This window comes from Anthonomus grandis, chromosome 16, assembly GCF_022605725.1.
Source record: "Anthonomus grandis grandis chromosome 16, icAntGran1.3, whole genome shotgun sequence".
NCBI lineage: Eukaryota > Metazoa > Arthropoda > Insecta > Coleoptera > Curculionidae > Anthonomus > Anthonomus grandis.
The window spans coordinates 882,865-903,994 of record NC_065561.1 but is presented as its reverse complement, the minus strand read 5'-3'; the positions used below and the strand labels follow the sequence as shown (position 1 = coordinate 903,994).

Genomic DNA, 21,130 nt, shown 5'->3' with positions numbered 1-21,130 from the left:
AATCTAGAGAATTCTGAATCAACGTCGTCAGAGAGAATATTCCAGTCAGTTGATTGACAAAGGTGCCTAAAATGTAAAAAATTTTTATCCGAGAAAATACGGTCTAATTTGCGTGGAACATTTTTACTTTTAGATTTAGTTATGGAAAACTTTGTTAACATTGCTTCATGGTCTGAGAAACCTGGGCTTAAGACAGTACAATCGACGAAATCTGGCTCAAAGGAAGATACGACATAATCTATCTAGTAGCTGGTTTTAGTTATGCTGGTAGGTGATTTAATGTGCATGATTAAGCCAAAAAAGTCGAAAATGGACTGGAGAGATTCTTCAGCAGCACACACACTGGAAAAATCAATGTTTAGGTCGCCACAATGAGTTTGCTTTTTAACGGCAGAGACTCAAGCAAGCTTAGTAATTTTTGAAAAAAAACATTTACGTCAGCACCAGGTGTTCTGTAAATACAAACAACGTAAAGATCAAAATTATTATTGTAGACAATGGAAAATTCAAATATTTTTTCAGAAACAAAATTATCGAACCTGGTTACCATTGAAAAGTTGTTGCTAGTAGATAATATCACAGTACCTCTATGAGTTAGATTTGTTCTATCAAATCTGGCAACTGTAGTGTAATTATCCACCATCACAGGCTCACCAACATGCAACCAATGTTCAGTTATGGCAACGATTTCTGGAAAATGAAGCTCTTTTAGTAAAAGAAATAAATCATTAGTTTTATGTCTTAAGGACTGAATATTTAGCTAGAAAATACTAAGCTTGCCATTGTCCAGTATTTCAGAGGGTGCTTGATCCTCTGTTCGCGTCAAGTCATTTAAAAATTTTTATTCCTGGCGGGAGATCCACCAGAATAATAATTGCTATGACACTCTCTGATTTTTTGAAGGCGTAGCAGCTTTTCTGATGAGAAGAAGGACCTAAAGGCTGACAGATCTGCTTTAACTTCAGTTGGACCAATACCATAGGCATCATGGTAGCGAAAGTAGAGCCTCCGCAAAGAGTCCACGTCACCAGAAAGTCCCTCTGATGCAAGTGCCAATCGGATGCTGGTGTTGGTATGTCCTTCAAAACACACACTGGAGGGTTGATCATGCAGATAGGCAAGGAATAGCCTAAGAGGTTTTAAGATGAAAGGGTCTCTCAGTCTGGCCAATAAATAGCGACCATCAGTCGCATCTGAGTCTCTTGATAGCCGCACTATTGGTGAAGTCAACGGAACCATATTATTTGCTGCTTTATTCGCCACTGAATTATTATCTATGACAAAATCAACCTCTAATAATTCTGTTGCAAGAGACTTAGAGGCAGCAATGGCCTCCCTATCAGAACTAATTTTCAAAGATTGAACCTCTCTGGATATTGTAGCTGGTATTGTTGTTTTGTACATACTTAGAGCCTTCTGGTTGGTAAACTGTACTATTTTGTCAACCATGGCTTCACAAATAAAAAGTTTGAAACAACTGGCTAAATCAGAAATGTTTTTTGAAGCGGCCGTTAGGCCACTAGGAATTCTCACATTATTCTGCTTAGGTCGGCGTCCAACTGGCGGGTGATTCTAGACAGTTTTATTTTTGGATATATATGACGGATTGCTCAAATATTTAGCACGTAAATTTGCTAAAGGTTCATCGTCACTGTCACTCTCTGCGGAACTTTGGTTATTCTGCAAAATAATGTAACAAATATTTATAAATTCATATCACTAAATTAGAAATATTGGTACCTTATCAATGGGAAGAAAATCATCAACAACCTGAATATATTCGACATAATCATTTGCTTCGGAAGCCACCGACATATTATTATCTGAATTCTTGTCAAAGTCGTCGCTATCCAGTTCATCAAAATAATCTAATACTAACTGTCTGTCTACTTCCGAATCCAAATCAAATTTACGTTTGGTCATTTCTACGCACAAATGTAAACAAATCTAAACCAAACACACACTGCTATTATCGTACAAACACTGCTAGGGTAAGAGAAACAATAAACATTGTATTCAACATCGGTTTCTCTAAGGCCGTTGGGCTCTGGTAACCCCCGGTGGGGCATGACGGGTCCATCAGGAGACCTATATGCACAACTGCCTTGGCAGCCCACTGTTTCGTCAATTCAATAAACATGTGTTTCAGTTACGGCGCGGCGCACAGTTCAAGGTTACAAACGCGTGATTATTTTTTCGAGAATTGTGCATGAATATGTTGTATATGTATATGTTGCGAACCGAAGATTTCAAGCCACAAGCGGGGTACAAATTGTACCCCAGCCAACAAAATTGATTATAATTTAAAAAATATTAATTGTAATTAACCGATTATGATTTTGTTAGTTGACTAAGGTATTGTTAATGGCAATGATAAAAGGACAATACATTTGAAGAATTAATCTTTCAAATATAAGTAATTATTTACGTATGGGGTACAGCATGTATCCCCTTGGTAGCACAAAGGTTATTCTTAGATCTATATAATTAATTTTATATGTCAATGAGCTAGAATGTAATACTGTCCTAGATTATTTTCTAAAGTATTAAATCAAGCAACACCTTTATATATGAGTATTATTTGCTTCAATATGAGAAAATAAACTTTTCTCTATCTTCATACTAAACAAGTTTATGGCCCTATAAAATGTCAACCTAGAAAACATATTGGAATTAAATCGTAAACCCTATTTTTACGACCAAAATCAATTTTCCTCTTTGGACTTCGAGTCTGCTAAGTTATTTAAATGGTGTACACTTATTGGTCATTGAATCTCAATAAAAAAATGATAAATTTTTAAGGATTCTTCTTTAATTTGTTATTACTATACTTTTATTTAATTAAAAAAATAGGTACATACATTTTATTAATTTATTTATAAGTATAATATACATATCAAAATCGTTTAGGGGTCAAGAAAAAAACCCGTTTTATATATAGAGGAAAAAAATTCTTTTCAACATATATATTGTATTTGTTCTTGATCATCACATTTATCATATTAAATTATTCTTGTTGATTTTAATTAAATAATTAAAATTCTTCAATGCGTATCTATTAAACTTTAAAATATATTACTACACATTTTAGTACTAATAAAGCGGCCAGACTCCCTTTTGAGCTTCAGTACTCTCCTGTGAAAATCCGATTATATATATGTGCAATATGTAAAGTAAGAAAGAAGGGTAACAGAACAACAAAACGCAACAATTAAGTAATTGTCTATAGAGGAAAAGAAAGAACCGATAGAGCCAAATCTGATGTGAGACTTCTAATATACGAGAAATATGAAAAACACGTAACAAACATAGCTTACATAAATGACTAATACATATAACATTCGAAAATCAAAAGAAACAAATTAATATTGTAATTTTATACGCATTTGACATTAGAAAATCCAAGATCGAGTTCTATAACCAGGTCACCGACAGGATTACGCAAAGATTCAGTGAAGACGCATCAAATGAAAATAGTGAACACCTTCTAGGAACTTGCTGTCAATTAGAACGACAAATAAATGACACGTTTTATTCCCACAAGATTCAACATAAGATATCGTCGTTCAACTCTAGAGATCAATAGTCCACTATCGATTACATTTTAACCAATAGAAACATCCTCTCAACGTAGATCCTGGATATGTACGATTGCTTGCCTCCCCGAACATGAAAGTTGGGCACAGACTCTTGCTATGTAAAATGAGACTAGGAGTGTAACAAATCCATAAAAAACTACCAGTAATCCGTAATAAATTCAAAATAGAATCTTTATTAGAGACTTACACAAATCACAATTTAAGGAAAAAAACAGTAAATCCAATATCAGCTGCGAATACAATCAATGCGGCTCGATCCAAAATCACAATTAACACCATACAAAGGCAGAAGAAGCGATTGGCAAAAGAAAGATTAACGTGAACGCAAAATTCAACAAACTATGAATAACTCTAGAAATAAAAAGCTTCGCTGCAGAGAAAAGAGCAGCCTGTATCATGTACTTTTGTAACAAAACAGGAAAACAACGTCAGCAATACGTGGCGGTAAGAAACAGAGTCAATGCTAAAACAAAAAACAAATCAAAAAAGACTGATAAAACGTTAAAAAACATAAATGGTTCGTTTAGAATTGCTAGTGTAGCAAGCTTTTGAAGGACCAGGTAAATATTAGAAATTATATATTTATCCAATTTACGGCGACAATAACGACTTACCTGTTGGTGTTTCATTGCTAATTCAGAGTCGGCCAGATTCTTTTACATACTGCTACTCACGTTTTTTGGAGATGCTTGTTGGTTCGAAGCACAGACACAATAAAACTTCCATATGAAGGGGAAACGCGCACCTGTCGAAGTCATCATTGACGCATGCACGCGTTACAAATTATAATAGGTCAAATTCAATTAAGTCGGCTTCGCAGTGCATTCAAAAACCTCTCAATGCAGCAATTCTATATTTATTCTAATTAATATTGGGAAAAGTTCTCTACCGACATGCAACATGACCGGTACGGAGAACAGAGGAGCATAATGGAACCTCATTAGATCGTAGAACAAAACCAGTTAACGAATAATTCGCAGTCAATATTACCACTGAGGAATGGACAAACTACCTCAACAAACTGAAGAAGAGGAAATCATCAGGTAAAGCAATAAGTTATTGGTTAATAACAAAACTATCATACATTTACAGCTTGATTATGTAATAGGATGTATTTATCTCAGAGAAGAACCAGGAAAGAAAATTAAGCTTTACAATCCTTAGCTACTAAAAGGAGGAAAAGAAAGGCCCAAGGAACTATCGAGGTATAAGCCTACTTAACGAAGAAAAATAAGGCTTTAGGCAGAATAGATCAACAATCTACTCTATATTCATATTGGTACAAATCATCGAGTCCATAAAATTCAGAAAATTGCGTTCCTTTGTCCTTTTGACCTAAGTCAAGCATTTGATAGAGTGCTAAAGGATATGCTAAAAAGCCTGCAAGAACTAGGGGCCGACAACAATATAATCCAGGTAATAAAATAACTCAATACCAACAACACTACAAGAATACACACAGGCACCTCAACCACAGAAGCAGTACAGATATCGATAGGTATTAACTAAGAGAAGAAAGACTGTGATTTTGAGTCTTCGAGCTGGACCGCATCATAAACTAGATAAGGTTACGGAATAAGAAAAACCGTATTCAAAATATTACACTATGGAAATGATACGGTTCTCATAACATAAGACTGCAGAGAATGCTATGCGAGCAAAATCAGGCCACAAAGAAATATAGCTAGATGCCGAAAAGCAAATATCTGACAATTAACAAATAGCCGATACTATGCAAAATGGCACTAAACAACCAATCAATCGAACAAGTGATTAGTTTTGAATACCTGGGCATAATGGCTTCAAGCAGCTAAAATACATATGAGAAGGAGAAAACAGAAGTAAATAAAGCAACAAGAGTATCTGGCTGTCTGCATTATACTATTTAGAAAAAGAAGCACATGTTGATTCATAATCATAATAAGAAACACATATTCGAAAATCTAAATATCGCTAAAGAAAAAGAATTTCTAGCTAAAATTATTAAGTTTCGCCTTAACGACGAATACACGACTAGTGTTGAGATTCATGAATCCTGGCGATAATGCAAAATGTTTATGTACGGGAGTATAAAAAATACTTTTTAATGGTCCCCTACAAAGCTATGTACATTCAATTTGGTAGTTATTGGTTTATTAAATTTTTTTTTATTAAACTAAAATTGCATTTTTAGGCACATTTTTATTACTATTGAAGCATAAATTGTGAAACTCTTATCAATTTTGTGCTTGTACTATTTTTGTTTATTAGTACCTGACAAAATACTTCTTTCATCTCGAGCAAAAAAGGGGATAGTGCAGGTGTTAGTATTTAAAACAAGTTATTGGTCTGGTACTGCCACAAATAATAACAGAGATGACAAAAGATTACTGAACATAGTAACGCAAATTGTACTCTAGGTAGACAATAAAGAAGTGGACTAACCGGATTCATTGAAAGGAGATTGTAGGGTGAAATAGAAAAATGATTAAAGGTAGCTTCTATCTTTGTTTCCTCTTATAGTAGTTCCTACCTCGTCGGTTGTAATCAAAGGTCCTGTTATACAGATTACGTTACATATTTCATCCGAGCATCTTTTCTTTATGATACTTTGATTATCCTCGAAGTTTCCTCGAGCATCAAGCACCCATGCAACTTGTTTAGTCTTATATAGTCCTTCCGCCTATTTTAAGTTTTATCATGTCAAGAAGTAAGTTGTGGTATGACTTAATCTCGGCTTCTGAGTGTATCTTGACTAATGTTATAGAGTTTTGGTATTTTTATTCCGTGATGTAATCTATCTAGTTTCTCGCTATGCGGTCTGGAGTATCCTGAGGTGATTTTACATTCTGTGCTATTTGAGTTACATTTTTAGCAAAAAATGCCTAGAAAAAGAAACTTGCTTCTAATGACTCTTCCTTTACGGACTGGCCCTCTTAGCTATGCTTGTCAAGTCCCTTAAACCCTATCAAGCTAATATTTTCATTTCTCTTTTAGCGATGCAGTGCCAACTGAGTCAAGGCGGCTTTTACTTCTTGCTGGTAAGCTGGCATAAGCTTACTCACAGATGGCAGTAGAATTGATGTGCTGCTACAGCATAACTTCAAATGCTATCACCTACTTTACATTGTTTCAAGTGGGTACGATTAGCATAAGATCCTTCAAAGTGCAATTCAAATTATGTTTCTCTTTCTGGACATTTTATAGTCTCTTTTTATTCTTGATCACAATTTTTGTATATATATATATTATTTTTTTAATGAAAATCTTTACAAATTCAACAAATGACTATTATTATTTTAAATAAAAATCGTTATACAGGGTGTTCGGAAAAAGGAGGCCAATCCGTCGGATACATATGGTCTTCCCTCTATCATCCATGAAAAAAATCAGCCAAACTTAACTAAGAATGTAATTTCGGTTGCTATTCCTAGTAATCACTCAACCATAGGTTTTAGTGATGATGTTCAGCCATCTACCAGCTATCAGGCCCATACAGATCATCATCTCACATCTCCCGGCTACCAAAGCTCAGATGATGAAGATAATTGCCCTCTGAGTAAGCTTGCCACATTATCTCATAGTCCGTTACATAAAACCCCAGAGGCAAGTGGGTCGCCACCTAAAAGAGTTTGCTCAAATTTTACAGAAAATGTGACTTAAGTACCAGCTTTGAAAACTGTACTCCAGCTCAGATAATGCCTGTTCCTACTGTAGAAATAAAAGCCAGATAAAATAATTGCCGTAGAGGCAAGACGGCCATCCTTACGTCAACGCCGTATAAAAGAGAACTTAAAGATCTAAAAACTTCTAGTTCCGAAGAAAAAAAAAGCAAAAAGTGGTTAAAAAGAAAATACAGGTCAAAAATAAAACTAAGGGAACAAATGGTGCTTCAGAGAATACAGCCGAAGACGACACCGAATGTTTATACTGTGGTCATAGGTATGTGGGGTTCACTGAAGGATGGACAGCTTGTCAAATATGTCAAAAGTGGTCCCACAATTCTTGCGCCGGAGTAGAAGAAGATGAAAAAGAAATTTGGTTCCTACAAAGTTGCCTAAAATCAGGTTTAACGCCGAAGTTCGTTAACATCAGATGGGGCTCACACACTCCATCTTCACAATGAGCTTTAAACATGGGAAGACGGATATAGATTAAGGAGGAAATAAAACAACATTACAAAACACTTAACAAAGTCAACTCTAAACTCAAGTACTTATATTTTACATTAACGTTAACGTTGTCCTTTGCGGAGTTTCTATCCTTGGATTCTAAATTGAGAGAAGATGTAGAAGATTTTGGTGCCACTACATACCGTAGGCTACATACCGTAGGCCCGAGGAGGAAAATATCTTAAATTTAAATTTAAAATTTAATTTTTCGCAACAAATAAATCGACACACTAGAGAGGTCCTGGCAGTGGAGGCTGAGAGCACATTCAGTCTGTTAGTATTCCTAACAAAAACATTTTACGATCAAAAATAATTAATTTTCTTAACTCTGAGAGACTCTGTCCTTAATAGTTACAACAAACAACACCTTAATTCTGTTAAAAACAAAATTGAAACACATGATCTTCTAATTTCCAGAGCAGACAAAGGCTCTTGTTTGGTAGTCATGATAGACTCGACTATGTGGCTAAAGTGACGAAATTTCTATTGACTGACGACTTCGTGGCTATTACTAGGGATCCAACGATTAGTTTTTTCTCAAAACTTAAGAATTCTCTAGATCGATGTCTTATAACTCTGGAATACTTTAACACCACTAAATCTAACCTATACCCTATAAACCCAAGTACTCCTGTGCTCTATGGCTTACCTAAGATTCATAAAGAGGGGAACCCGATAAGACCAGTAGTTTCCTTCGTAAACACTCCTTGCTACAAATTATCCTCTTGGCTTAACAATACTTTAAGAAAAGTAACTGGTTTTCGGAACGGATTCTCCATTAAAAACTCAATTGCATTTGCCAATTATCTAAAGCAAATAGATGTTTCAAATAATGGCATTTTGCTTTCCTTAGATGTAAAGAACTTGTTCCCTAGCATACCCTCGTCAGATTGTTTAACATTGGTTGAGATCCTGCTAAACAATAATAGTACTTTGCCAAAACTGGTGGTAGATAATCTTATCCACCTTTTATTAGTTTTGGAATAAAATTTCTTCAAATTTAATGATCAATTCTTTAGGCAAAAATTGGGTCTCGCCATGGGTTCTTGTCTTTCACCATTTTTGAGCGAGGTCTTCATGAGTCACTTGGAGGAGAAAATCATGAAAAAGTCATTTTGCGGGCTTTTTGAGAGCTTATAAAAAGTACGTGGACGATGTGTGCGTGTTGCGGGTTGGTGACGAGAATGATTTATTGGATTTCTTGTCATTTATTAACTTCCTTCATAATCAGATCTCTTTTACGCTGGAAAGAGAGACAAACGGAAAATTACCCTTTTTAGATCTTCTTTTATACCAGTATTTCTTTTGAAGTATATCGCAAACCTTCTGCAACAGATAATATAGTCCAATTTAACTCCAATTCCCCTTATTAACACAAATATGCAGCCTTTAATTCAATGTTCTACCGTTTATTTAAATTACCTCTGTCCAAAGACGCTTTTCAAAAAGAACATAATATTATAAAAATAATTGCTGTAAACAATAATTTCTCACTTTACAGCTTAAACAAATTATATTACAAATTCTATAATAAATATAAACTATCCTAACACATCGTCCACCCACCGAACAACATCACCAACAATAATAATTTTAGATGCCTTAGTTATTTAGGCGGCATTTCTCAACAACTTGCAAAATTTTTTAAGCCTTTCAGCTTTTCCATAGCCTTCAAAACGACTAACTCGCTAAGAAAGAACCTAGTAAAGACGTTGGATAAAAGTGATCCTCTATCTAAATCGGGTGTATATTGTCTTAATTGTAAGGATTGCCCTGCTGTTTATGTAGGACAATCAGGAAGGAGAGTATCCACAAGGGTACAGGAACACCTAAGCCTCGTTAATAAGTTCAGGGACACCAACGCCACAGAAACTAAGTCAGCATTTGCTAACCATTTATTATCAACGGGTCATAGTTTTTCCGTCCCTGAAAATGTTTCCATTGTTCATGAGTGCCCTAAGAGTAGAAAGTTGGATCACTTAGAGAAAATGGTAATCACCAAAGCCAAAAAGAGTCCAAATTTGACATGCGTTAATGATGTTTTCACCTTTGAGCCAGGACTTATCTTTAATAATCTTATCTAACCTCTTGTTTCTCCTCACGATACACGATATACCTTTGACTGTAATATTCAAGGCTGGCCGAGTGGTTAACGGTCTGGTGTTTCACCGAGATCAACTTTAGAGCGTGGGTTCAAATACTACACCTGTCACGTTTTTTCTCTTTTTATATTTTTTGTTGAATTTTTGTGCCGTGTTATTGTTTTTATTACAAAATATGTGGGTATTCTCAGGTTTAAATTTTATTTGTCAGTACTTAGCAGGTCATCTAGCTTAAGGTAATTTAATAAGGTAATTTTAACTAATTTTTAATATTTGATTTTGTTTTAGTGTAAGGTTTTATTGTAGTTACGTGTGTTTTTCTGTTTATTGTAAGTCCGATGATGCTTTATTAGCGAAACATATTACCTGATTAATTAAAAAGATATTTTGAGACTGAGACTTAGAGTTTTTATTTTTTCTCTAGTTACGTAGGTCTCTTTGAGATAATGGACGAGTTCTTTCAAGTAGAAGAAGATGACTGTTTAGATATCTGCCATATATGCGATGTTTGTAAATAAACTCGTTACCCCCATCTTACCCCGAGGGCTGTCCGATCTTGCTCCGTGCCCGGGGTAAGATGGGATTTTTCCTTTGTAAAGACTATTGTGTTTTTTTTGTTTTTTGGTGTAAGATAAGTTAATTGTTTTTATGCCAAGACTTTTATGGATGTTAATGAAAGAGATTTTAGAATAAACGTAATTTTTTTTATTGTAATGTTACATTTTTATTGATATAAATGCTTAGCGTCCCCGCCTTTCCCCATGTTCCCCTACAATAATTTCTTGGTGAAATATTATACAATCCTTTAATAATATATATACCTTAATAATATAAATCACCTTCATTATATAGTAAATATAAAAATTTGATTAAATCCGAAACTATTTGCTATTTTATAGATATTAAAATTTTAATTTTCTGCTGTAAGAATATTCCTCTAACACGGTTTATGGCTTATTTTATGCATAACATAAATGGACACGAAATTTGCTTCTTTTAAAATCTTTTAAAAGTTTAGTAAAATAGCTTATATAGCAACGGCAACTGAAATCTATTCCCTGCATATTAAATACATAATAAATTACCAATTTATTCAAGTTAAAAGGCGCTGAAAGCCAAGAGAGAGCTACGAACGAAATTAATTTAAATATTATTGGTAATTAAGTATGCAGTTTAAAAGGTTTTCTTTTAGTAACACTTAATGAATGTTTCATGAAACTTAGTAGGACATCTTGGAAATTAATGTAGGGTAAAGGTTAAAGGCTGAAAATTACAATAAGTAGCTTCAAAATATATTATTGTTGGATCTATATAACTAATTTTATATGCCAATGAGATAGAATGTAATACTACATTATTTTCTAAAGCATTAAATCAAGTAACACCTATATGAGTATTTTTTGCTTTAATATGAGGGAATAAACTTTTCTCTATCTCTATATTAAACAAGTTTATAGCCCTATAAAATGTCAACCTAGAAAACATATTGGAATTAAATCGTAAACTCGAGTTTTACAACCTAAAATCAATTACCCTCTCTGGACTTCGAGTCGGCTAAGTTATTTAAATGGTGAACACTTATTGGTCATTGAATCTCAATAAAAAAAATTATTAATTTTTAACGATTCTTCTTTAATTTGTTATTCCTATACTTTTATTTAATTAAAAAAAAATAGGTACATACATTTTATTTAGTTATTTATAGTATTATATACGAGTTTATATCAAAATCGTTTAGGGGTCAAGGAAAAAAAATGTTTTATATTTACAGGAAAAAATTTATTTTCAATATAAATTGTGTTTGTAATTAGTCATCACATTTAGTTATTTTTATTGATTTTAAATTAATAATTAAACGTTGTCAATGCATCTTTAATGTAATGGATTAGTTCAAAGCCTCAACGTCTTCCTAAACCGCAAGAGTAAGATGTCACTCGACAATAAACACCTCTTATATAAGCAAGTTATCAGACCTAAGCTCTTGTATGGATCTTGTGTCATACTCATTTCTATTTGTTTTATGGCTCATTTTTATTTGTATTTTTTCATTGGTTTAAATTGCGACGTGATTGGTTTATTTTTTATTGTTTAACGTGATATTCGTTTGATAGAATTTACTTAAAAACTTATAAATTTCAATTTTGGGCTTAATCTATTGTTATAAATAAGGTAAATACATATTTTAGAGAAGCAGCATTTACCGCAAAACTTCTTCTATTTTCAATTTATCATTTCTTTTTTAATTTCATTATATTCTGAAATTTTTTTTTTAATAGATATAATCGATATCTATAAATATCTATTAGATATTAGTTAAGACGTACTTCTCAACTTTTAAATTTAGTTAAAATAAATTTATTTTTTAAATGCATTATTTCTTGTTATAATATGCATGATTGCTTTCACTGATTCTTTATAGGATCCAAAATAGAATATATACTATATGTCTATTAGATATACTCCATGAATATAGACATTAGTATATTTAATAAGTATCCATACATAACTAGTATATCTATAAGATATCCATAATTAATGGGTCATCCATTGGGCTATCCATTAGTCGTCTATTGGTTATTGAGTGTTGTCTGGGACACTGTTGCCAGGCCAAGCTCTGATAAGTGAAGTCTCTCATATTAACTTATATAACTAGCTTAAGGACCTAGGTGTTTACACCCTTTTAAATTCATCACATTTTTGGTATTTAGCAACACTGACTTCTCTTATCTTAAGGCTGTCCCAGACAAACTTGCATAGTGCCTAGAATAGACGCCTAAGAAACTCTGTCCAATCACAGACTAGGCAGCGACGACTATATTGTTTTTACGTAATAATTTTCTGTTTTAATTGACAAATAAAAAACTATCGTTAGCTAAATGATGAAAACTCCTGAGTATTTGAAAGACATACAAGATCTATGGAACTTAAATAATTCATGAATTAGAAAATCAGTGATACCCACAAGAACATTTATCATTAAAAGAAAATTTACTACATTGTCAATAAAATGGAAACTCCTCATTTTGTGGTTAGAAAATAATTCTTCTAGCCAATGGATTAGAAAAAGAAATCCTGTTGAGTGATGTCCTATATCCGTCTCTATCGCCCCTTGATTTATTCCTCTGAAATACTTACAATTTGCTGTTTTAAAGATACAATCTGAGTCAACTCACGGCAGAAATAGTTTATAGAAACATTTGCCAATAGGCGTCAGGTATTTTGAAATAGTCTTTATTAATATCTTGAAAATAATGGAAATCACTTTAATAAAACGATGCTTCGCGTCTACTTTAATCCGTAGGAACCAGTAGAAATTTTCTTAATTTTTGTTAGTATTACAAAAAAAAATCTCCACAAAAATCCAAGAGATACTTTAAACACGCAGTGGGGCAGAGATCTGCCGTGTCCTCATAAGGCTCTGAGTTCAAACCTTAGCCTCGGCAAGGTGTTCTACCCAACTTTTTCTTTTTTTAGTACTTAGAAAAAATTAGCATTTATAGTAAATACAGAGAGAAAAGGGAAGGTCTTATTATATATTATAATCAGAAATAAATTTCATTGAAATATTACTTACGTATTTCTGGGTATCATGCTTCAGAGAACCATGATGTGTTACAATACGCTCCGCTCTCAAGTAACTCGTATAAATATAACCAATATTCAATTATACCCTTTTATTTTATTATAATACGCTAGTGGCATCTAGGGTAAATACGCTGAAAGAGACTCATCAGTCAATACACTGTCGAAGTTAATATACTGGTGAAGGTTATGGCGTATTCACCATAGTATGCGCATAATCGCTGTTTTCAAAGTAATTTCATTTACGTTTTTAAATTATGCTCCAAATTCAAAATTTATTTTTTTACTTTAAAGGTCATTCAAAACTTATTAGAAAAGTTTAATAAGTAAATTTTTCACGATTTATACGTGCCATAAGATAAAGGGAAAAGAGGGTCCCATTTATTAGGTTATTGGGATCAGACAAGCGGGTTTTTATGTCAATTTTTTTATTTTCCATTTTTATTTTGAACAGCAATTCTAATAAAATATGAAAAGAATTAGTAATAAAAGAAACTGTTAACGAATTGAATCGAAGCTATAGAAGCAGAGATATTAGAAAAAATGTGAGAAAAACAAAAGAAAACTGGTTTTTTCCCACGGTACCCTTTTTTTAAAAAATAATTATTGACAAATTTACATTTTAGCCCTAAACTGGCAATTGCCAGTAAAAAAAAAAACAAAAAAAATATTTTTTTTTGGTCGAAAATCGAAAGGAGTTTTGTTTTTAAAGCATTCCGTTCTGCCGTAGAATCGTCCGTCATAATAATATCAGGATCGAATTGTCTATTCATCTCGTTATTTTCTATCGCTTCTTAGTAGCGGCAAGAACTAGCGTGTAGTTGGACTAATTTTGCTCGGTGTCTATAGCACAAGCTAATGGAAGACCGCCGGTTTTATGAGATGTAAAAAACTAGAGTAATCGCAGAACTGGTCTGGTCACATGATGATGTTGTGTCTTAAAATATCATATTCTTATACGCAGTAGATAGAAATACCCGTTAATAGGAGTAACTATAACGATAATCCTGAGATTCTGTTTTAGAAATATCATGTAGCCTTTGGTTTTTAAATCGTTAATTTTCCTTTCTATAATTTCGGGGAGATTGCATTCATTACGATCACCATACTTTTCGGAACGCCATTTGTTATACATATAGTACACATGATTTTCAGAGGAATTTATTTGAGAATGCGATAACATCTCCAATCCATTTACACCAGTACCTTCAAACGAGTCCAATACGTTTAATTCATTGTAGTTTTTGCTGCGCAAGGTGTCATTCCACTGTCAAAATATTTTTGAAAGTTTCTTCGGTTTCCTGACTGCATTTCAATAAACTTAAAGCCTCTGCCACATAAACATGATGAGAATGTTCAAAAACTATAGTCACTAACACGTTATAACCATTCAACAACAGTTTGTCGTTGCGAATAGTGTCATGTTAATAATTTTTTAATTACAAAGTCTATTTTAGCCTTACAGTCTTGTCCACGAGGGGTTTTGCACTTAACATTTTTTTTTATAAAACGATGAGTGTTGGTATGTATACATTTTCCGGAACATAAGACGCTTTAAAGAAGGAAATGTCTTTCGAACTATCCAGTTAGATTTCGTGAAATTAGAAAATTCTTTAACAAACTCGTCGATGAAATAAGCGAGTTGTTCTTATGCTTTATTTGACTCTGCCTTCATTCTCAATTGCACAGAAAAGTTCTCCTCCGATCTAAAATCTTATTTCTCAATAACACCACCATTTTCCATCACAAAACTCTCTAAACTGTCTTTGTCCACCATTTTAAAATCTTTTGCTACTAATAGAAACACCAACTATCTCTTTTTTTTATATGGAAAATATAGTACGTTCGCACCCTTCAAAACTTTTCGCAACTTTTAAATAAACTCACACCGTCACAAAAAACCGTTACCAACTAGCACGCGGTAGCAACTCATAGAATGTAAACAAATAATATTGCATCAGACATTGGCAAAAATTGCCCAAACAACACTGACCAAATCTTGCCGTTGCGCTGTAATCGAGTATGCTTTAAATAAATACGGCTGGCAATCCTGCATTTAAAACTATACCCGGTGCCAACTCGGCTAGTGACGTCACACATGCTAGGAAGAGGTATATTTTACAAATATTTATTTTTGATTTATCCATTTAAAAATATACCCGACGTCAGTACAGCCACTAACGTCACAAACGTTGTGTAAGGGTATAGATTCCAAATACGTAACGTCGTCTGTATGCTTTTACATTGGGTGCCGGACCGCTAACTTTATTATACCATGCGTTGGCTCCCGTGGTGTCGACGATATGACTGGTTGATTGGACCGGCCTTTTTTTTGGAGTTTTTCTTAAATAACAGCGCGTTGCGGAAAAAACGATAATATTTGAAGAAAAACGGTTTTTAGTGGATTATAGCCAGATAGTTTCCGATTGTTTCAGAGAAAAATTGGTTTTTGCAGGTGTTATAGGTATGCCAGTATTAAGCGTCAAAGTTAAAAAAAGGTGTAGAGCAAAAACTGCTCTACGTAGAAGGGACTATGTCGAAAAATAGGTTTTGAAAAGTTCTTAAAACGCTAAAAGTTTGAAATCTCTAGATGCCGCCAGTAAGTTATTAAGAAAAATAGAAAAAATCGGTCAAAAAAAGACTCAGAAAGGGGGTTCATATTTGTTAATACAGCTCACCCAGTTTAATACCTAACGCCATAAGTAATACCTCTGTTTAATCCTAAAGGATCAAGCTTTCAAACGGTGTAAACAAAAAAAATAATTTTCAGAAGTAGAAAATTAATTATTTCTCGAAAAATTAACTTTTTTTCTTTTCAAAAAAAAAAATTAATTTTGAGCTCGTTTATCTCGGAAGGAGGTTTGTTTTGAAAAAAATTGTTTTAACAAAAAAGATAGCTACATTCACGTAGAAAAGTGCTGTTCTATCTGCATTGTCGGGAACGTTACCGTTTAGGCCTGACAACCGTTTAAGTCCGCGAGGTACCGTAAAACGGGGTGAGATTGATTTTGGGGGGCTAGTTTGATACCTACTTCCCAGGATACATTAATTTCCGCACCCATGCGGACCAATAAAATCACGCCTTCGGATTTTGTCGGTCGGCATCATCGAAATAATCGGCGGGACTGTTGATGTGGTTTGCTAACCTCATCGTTTTGTTGTTTATTTACAATTTGTGCGACCAAGAGTAATTATTATTACTTATATTATCTTGTTGCCTTGTAAATTCACAACACCACTTTATATTTACATTAATTTACTACACCTTTATTTGGTGAATATGGATATAAACACGTAAGTGCTTTTAAAATTAAGTACCTTTGTGAAATTTTATTTAACAGTACATATTTTTTAGGGATAATAAATTAATATGTGAAGATTGTGGAAAGTAATTTTGTTCTACTTCAACATTGTATCGGCATATGAGGGATATACATAATAAAAAACAAAGTGAAAAAGAGAGCAAACACATTATTTGCCCCCTTTGGCTGGACAAAGATAAGTTTACATCCTAAGATTCTTTAATAACACACTTTCATAGTATTCATAATATACATAATATTAAAGAATCTGTTTTAAATTTTAGGATTTTTGCAGAGTTTGAAGCTTGGAGGTCTCCGGAAAATAGAGAGGTAGATTATGCTGTTCACCGAAGAAAGAAATCTGCTAATGGAGAAGAATGTATTTACTATAATTGTAATACAAGTGATTCAAAAAGTACCTAGTTAATTTTATAATTATTTAAGGTAATTTTTCAATAATTAATCTAGGATATATCAGTACATGTCTGCAACAGAATTTAAAGTCTAAAGAAAGCATTCGCATTCAAGGACTCTGTCCATCAAGATTAATAGTTAAAATTTTGGTAAATGGTAGGTATTTATTTGCTTAATAATTATTAAAATAAAAGATTTCTATGACGTTTTTTCAGGAGTGATTAGAGTAAGATTTTTTGAAACCCACATAGGACACACTGATGAATTAAGAAGCAAAAGGCTAATAAAATCGTAATTATCCATAACGTAATTATGGTGGTGAATTGGGTGAACATGATTTAGAAAAGTTTATGGGTGATTTTAGAAATTTTATGCAGACAGTAAAGCAAAAAGAAATGGTGATGAGTAAAAAAGATAAAAATAGAAAAGCAGCAGTATTATCCCAACAAAAAACCTAAATAAAGTTAATCATAACAAAATTTTTATAACTATTTTATTATTGCATGACATTGCTTTTATGAGTGTTCTGGTATTAAATCCAAGTGGTGTTGGCTATATTTTGTATTCATGTAATTCGTTGGCTTATGTTGAAGGATACTTATAAAATATATTTTTTAAATTTTAATTTTACCTTTGTTATAATTAAATTATATATTAGTGTTTGTTTCATATTTATTGGTATTTGTTTGCAACTTTTGTAAGTAGAACCCTTTGAGCAACTATGTTATATATTAGTAGATGGCTTAATATATAAGGTTGATATAATAAATTTTGGATATTCTGCATCAGTGTTATGAATACACCTACTTTATTCAAATATAATCTGGTTGTTTTATTCATATTTAATATTCTCAGATCCTGATAAATATTAGTCTTTTTTCATTTTTAAAAGAGAATACAAGAAATGTTTTCCTTTGTTATGGCTCATTTACATAATATGCAATTGCATCTGATGTATGGATCATACAAGACAAAAAAGAGTAATAGGTATATAATGAAATAATATATTTCTAAACTTTTTTATTTTAAAATAGAAATGTTAAATAATATAATGGATTACTAGATAAAATAATAACAAGTGTTCTTTTTAGACTATTTAATAAAATTATTAATTTTGTATACTAAATTTTAATTGAGCGGAGTTTAGAGCCTGAGAATTAATTCAAAACTATCCATTAAGTGCCTGAAATGAGATAAATTCTATTTTAGTAAAAATAGCAAAATTAATAAGATCATGTAACAAAAGTATTTTCCGTAATTTGCTGAAAATAAGCAATTTCTTTCCATAAGTAAATTGTTCCGTATGTTTATTTTTCTCAAATACCATAATTCCTCTTATAATCAAATTTGAAATACGCGCCTTAATTATCTGAGCCAATCACAGACAAAGCGCCGTGATTGGCCCGCATGGGTGCGGAAATTAATGTATCGTCCTACTTTCCTAGCGCGTATTATTACCGTTACAACTTCCCCTTCTTATTTCTAAGCGTTCCGCCGGAAGAATTTATTAGTACGTAAACTAACCCACGCAAGGTCGCGTCCGCCATTCCTAATCAGTAATAAATATCTTGTGTTTTGGCCATTTTTATTGAAGTCACTTTTCGGATGTAAAATTGTGTACTGTATAACTTCGAGTACCCAAAGGTGAGTATTTCAACTACATTAATTTTGTGCTAATTGCATGATAGGATCATTGTTTCTACACGTGAAATCATAGATATTTCTTAGATTTTAAGGTTATTTTGAAATTCGGCGATACGCGTTGTAGGGCGAGTTTGATCCACCCAGTGGGGCGACATTGATAGGTATCAAACTCGCCACGCTTTTGAAAAACTTTATCCATTGACCGGACTAATAATCATTTATTGGTCTTTTCACATGGTTCGAAAGTACGAGCGCATGCCACGCACCCGGAACTTTAGAAATTATACCAATGAACAATTAAATGAAGCCATTGGAAGAATATGTAACGATGAGCTTTCTATAAAAAAGGCCTCAGAGCGATATAAAATACCATATGGGACTCTATACAATAGGTATCATGGCAAACACATAAAAAGTACTGGCGGCCAGCCTGTTTTCACAAAGCTTGAAGAAGGAGCTATACTTAATTCAGCTCTAAAATGCGAAGATTGGGGCTTTCCCCTTGATCTCTTAGAAATAAGGATACTTGCAAAAAAGTATCTTGATGGAAGGGGAAAAAAGGTATACCAATTTTCAAATAATCTTCCTGGAAAAGATTGGGCTGTAAGTTTATTGGAACGCCATAAAGATCAAGTATCGCAACGTGTCGCCGGAAATATAAAAAAAGCCCGGGCGAAAGTTTCCAGAGAAACACTGTCAACTTATTTTGATAATTTGAAAGAAACTTTAAACAATGTTCCTCCCAGTAATATATTCAATTTTTATGAAACAAATATTGGTGACGACCCCGGAAGTAAGAAGCTTATTTATAGAAAAGGAGTCAAATATCCCGAAAATGTCATCAATTATTCAAAGAGCTGCACATCTATAATGATTTGTGGATCTGCTGATGGAACTCTTCTTCCACCGTACGTTATATATAAAAGTGAACATCTCTATAATACCTGGAAGGAAGGAGGAATTAGCGGATATCCATGCTGCACCAAAGCATGTTGCTCGCAAGGCTGTCGGTTTAACAGAACTTCACATGGTTGGATGGACGCTGTAACATTGAAAGATTGGTTTTCCTCGTCATTTCTTCCACATGCCAAACGTTTGGAGGGCAGGAAAGTGCTTATTGGCGACAACTTAGCATCCCATTTCAATGATCGTGTTCTAACCAAGTGTGAGGAAAACAATATAGCATTCGTCTGCTTAGCACCAAATTCTACGCATATTTGCCAACCTCTCGATGTGGCATTTTTCAAACCATTCAAGGTAGCGTGGCGAAATGTTTTAGCAGCCTATAAACTTAAAAATCATAATTCTACCGGAATTGCCAAAGAGGTTTTTCCGTCTTTATTAAAATCTGCAATAGAAAAAATGGACATGGTTAAGTCTCAGAGTAAAGATAAACCTGGAGGTCAAGAAGCTGGTGTAAAAAGGAATGTTATAAACGGTTTTTATGCCACTGGTATATTCTCTAAGAACCGTTATAAAGTTTTGGTCAAAATTCCAGATTTAGATCATAATCCAGAACAAGAAATCAACGATACACTAGGTGAGCTATTGCGAGAAAAAATGTATGGAACTAATGATAATACGGAAAGGATTAGACAAAAAAGACAAAGGCTCAATGTTATACCGGGAAAAAGTGTAAGCACGAGAACTTCAGAAGAAACAAGCGACAGTGAAGATGAAGAGCTAGAGCATATTACGATAGACGCTGAAGAGAGGGAAGAGGTTGTTGATAAAAGTTTACAGGAAATAGAGTATATACAACCTGATAAAGATTTGTTGAAGCCCGAAACATTCGTTCTTGTCAAGTTTTTTGCTGGGAAAAGAAAGGCAACGTGCTTTAAATTTGTCTGTAAGATTTTAACGCAATTTTCAGATACTGAAATCAATGTAGTTGGTTTTAAGTCTACAAATCCCGAACGATCTAAATTTAAGTTGGTGGAAAATGATTTTAGTATAATCCCCGAAGCTGATATAATAGCAGTTATACCAGACCCTGTTAGGCTTGATGGCAACGAATATGAATTTCCCGCTACAGAAGACGTTAAAGAGCTGTAATTTTTATTTTAAGTTACCTACTAAATTACTATTTTGTTAACATTATTTTATAAAAATAAATTACCTATACGAACTTACTTATTAAAATATTGTTATGTTCATTTGTTTTTTATAACTAACTGTAAGATAACTATAAGAACCTTTTACTAATTTTGTTTGGTTTTCATGCTTTTAAATAAATAAATATCATTTAAATAAAAAAGGTTGCGATGGTATCAATCATTACCCCATATATCAATCTCTCCCCATCGATAAGACGTTTCATACAGAAAAATCTAGTG

At 33.2% G+C, this 21,130-nt stretch overlaps 1 protein-coding gene and 2 long non-coding RNA genes across 3 annotated transcripts in view; 2 read left to right on the top strand and 1 right to left on the bottom strand.

Annotated features, from left to right (window-relative positions):
• Window positions 1-21,130, bottom strand: part of LOC126745611 (uncharacterized) — a 711,162-nt gene that overhangs the window by 508,935 nt on the left and 181,097 nt on the right. The window lies entirely within an intron of this gene.
• Window positions 3,529-5,771, top strand: LOC126745614 (uncharacterized). Its single transcript, XR_007663611.1, has 2 exons — window positions 3,529-4,642; window positions 4,708-5,771. It is a non-coding gene; the product is annotated as an uncharacterized LOC126745614 (long non-coding RNA).
• Window positions 16,621-17,697, top strand: LOC126745618 (uncharacterized). Its single transcript, XR_007663615.1, has 3 exons — window positions 16,621-16,728; window positions 16,790-17,306; window positions 17,366-17,697. It is a non-coding gene; the product is annotated as an uncharacterized LOC126745618 (long non-coding RNA).